General features: G+C 52.2%; 1 long non-coding RNA gene across 1 annotated transcript; it reads left to right on the plus strand.

Moving 5' to 3' along the window:
• The first annotated feature begins 306 nt into the window (after positions 1-306).
• Positions 307-2,548, plus strand: LOC121036732 (uncharacterized). Its single transcript, XR_005793463.1, has 2 exons — positions 307-1,318; positions 1,548-2,548. It is a non-coding gene; the product is annotated as an uncharacterized LOC121036732 (long non-coding RNA).
• Positions 2,549-3,119: the final 571 nt, after the last annotated feature.

Genomic DNA, 3,119 nt, shown 5'->3' on the forward strand with positions numbered 1-3,119 from the left:
CCTGGGTCGGCCAGGTCTGTGGGATCCCCCTGGTCCGGAGAGGTATCCCCACGTGCCGATCACTGGTAGGGCTCCTCCTCAACCTTCCCCTTTTCTATGCCTCCTCAAGGGCCAGAGTCCATGGTTGGTGGCCAAGAAGTGAAGCCAGCCAGCCCAGAGCCTTGGGGAAAGCACCTTGCCCTGGAGGAGGGAGAAGACGGAGAGTCTCAGGCCAGACCCTTCCCAGGGGCCTGGCTTGAGGGTTGATCAGAGGGTGACCACAGGTGACTATGGGCCGTCTGCCCTTCCTGAGGGCCAGAGCTCAACCGGAAGAGTGAAGGCTCGGCATGCCTGTGTCTCCAGCTCTCTGCCGGGATTTCGGCTACAGCCACAGCTGGGACCGTCTGCTGCTGTGCTGCTACACCTTTAAGGGCTCCTGGATGCCCCTTTCTATTGGACAATTGAAGCTCTCTGAGCAGCCTCTCCCGCCAGCATTGTCATTGTCCCACCTCCGGAAGACCTCCCCGGGAAGCTGGGGCCAGAGACCAGTCACCTTCCTAGCTCCTTCTCAACATGTTTCCTTTAACTTCGTTTGGTGCGTCACTGTTAACCCTTTTACTTCCTGGGTTCTCTCAAATGTCATCGGCTGATGAGTGTACCAAGCTGGAAAACCAGAGAGCATTTGTCTTCAAGAGGAAAGAGCGATGAGGTCATAGAGGAGAGAAGACTGGGCAATGAGGTTGGACGCCTAGGCTGGCCCTCAGAGCCAAGGGCCTCGCGCATGTAGCCCGGTGTCCTGAGAGGCTCCAGCCGGCACTGAGCTGAAATGATGGAGAGAGGCAGCAATCGACATATTTTCAAGAGGATCTGGAATAAGCCCTCTTCCTTTCGCGGAATTGTTGAAGGGACAGAGCTTGGTAACTACCCACCCACTGCCTTCCTTCTCCCTCGGTCACCCTACGCAGACCACTTTGCCACCTGCTTCTTCTGTGAATAGGATGGCGATATTCTCTTGTCCCATCGAGGACTTGTTGCAAGTAAAGGAAGGCACCGTTGATAACCGTGCGCCATGACGACAGATGTCAACCTGGCCAACCGGGAGGTGGGGTCACACTAGGACCCAATTCATGAGTCATCCCCTGGCCCCTCCAGGGCGACCACTGGCAAGGATTCAACACCTCCTGTCTCCTTAGAGCCACGACCATGTACCAAGGCCTAAAGTGTTGGGACCAGGTGGACATTGTGTAGAGCACAAAGATACTGCCCCTGTTCTCACCTCCACTCACCTCTGGTGGGAGATAAGATCAGAACGGAAATGACGTCCACATCTGAAGGGCAGGTAGGCCAGAGAAAGGCAGAAACAAAGGGCGGTGGGTATTCAAAGGCAAACAAGGTCCTTCTTGAATAAACCGACAGCTCCGAGAAATTCCTCCCCAAGGCACTTTCAGGAGGGAAAGACTGGATCACCCAGGGCACACATTCTGACCTTAACTCCATGACATCTTTTCTCAGCCCTGCAAGCCAAAGCAAACGCATTACAACGAGTTTATTATTTTTCCCATTCACAGTGCCTGACCCACAAAGGTGTCGATAACTGATAACTCCACGTTCTCCCCTTTTGGATGCTTATCGTAAGTAGGAACAGCGGCCTCTTTACCTGAGTCGGACGAGCACATCCAACATCCAGGGGCTGCAGACAGCTTGAGTCCATCCCGGACCCCTTGGGGGTCAAGGACCCATGTGTATAACTGAATATGTCACAGCTAAGAGACCCAGATGGTGATCCACACATGACACGGGGCTCAGTAAGTACTGCTGGGTTTTTACAGCCGGGTGAACCAGCCACCCAACCCCCCTCCCCTCCGCATGGGGGCATGGGAGAAATAAAAAAGCATCCCTATATGACGTGACACACAAATGAATGGGTTTGAGGACTTTCGATGACTCACAGGATCCTGGACATTTGTATACAGACAAATGGTCTTCCGCACCTCCCAGCAAACCACTCTGAGCCAATAACGGTGGAGGAAGACAGATCCATCACGGCCACCTTTCAAGAGAGGAACCTGCCAGTCCTGGGCTCTCTTCTCTGTAAGAAATACAGTGACACTGCCCGCCAAGAGACATTTTTCTTGCACTCCACTCATTCCAAAGACCAAATGTTTTATTGCAAATGTCCGCCAAAATAAACAGGCCTACAAGTCCCACAGCCAGTGGGACAGCGCCCTGGCCCAGGGAGGGAGGTGCGCGTGCTGGCCCTGACTGCCACTTGCCCCCCTGGGGGCCACCATGGGCAAGCCCGCAGCGCTCCGTTCCCTCATCCCTGACCGGGGATGGGCTCCGCCCACCTCACCGGCAACGGAGGACCGTCCAGGGAAAGGACTTGGAACACAGAAAAGCGTATGTAAGGTTAGACAATGCAGTGGTTCGTGTTCACCGTCCAGGAAAAAAAAAAAAAAAAAAAAAAGAACAAAAAAACAAAACAAAACAAAAAACCTTGCTTTTCATTGTCAAACCTCAACTAAATGGAGTCGCTTGGAAAAGATGCATTAAAATTTCTGGCAAATCAGGTTCAAAGCAGGCCCTCTTGCGTCCACACAGGGGGCCTGGAGGACAAATGCTAAGTGTGCTGAATAACAGAGAAGCAGAAACGTTGGGTGGCCGGTGGTGGGGGGACAGGCCGATGGTTGTGGACTGCCCCCTGGGAAGTTGCTTTTTAAAACTAAATCCCATAAATACTCCTAGAGTTTTATTTTTCTTTTCCCTAACAGGGAAAAATCAGCATTTTTTTTAATCCTTCTTTAAAATTCCAGTTACCCATATTCCTGGTTGAGGAATGAGGATTCTCCTTTTTATTGACCCCAGCAGAAGATGTTTCCTTGGTGCTGGGCTGGCTCCCACCCCCCAGCAGGCTCCCACCCTCCTTCGAATCCCACCCGTGCCCTCTTAGACGCTGTGGGCGAGGCTCCCCCAGGCTGTCAACCTGTCGTCTTAAGTTTAACAATCGTTACCTCAGTAATTCACTAGATAAAGCTCTGTTGCAGGAACCTTCAGTGCGTTTAATTGAGCTTTAATGCATTTTTTCAAAGCAGGTCAGAATGTAAGTTTCAGAATTGCATAACGAAGGTCACAGCTTATCT

This window comes from Herpailurus yagouaroundi, unplaced genomic scaffold, assembly GCF_014898765.1.
Source record: "Herpailurus yagouaroundi ecotype Mexico unplaced genomic scaffold, PumYag 163, whole genome shotgun sequence".
Taxonomy (NCBI): domain Eukaryota; kingdom Metazoa; phylum Chordata; class Mammalia; order Carnivora; family Felidae; genus Herpailurus; species Herpailurus yagouaroundi.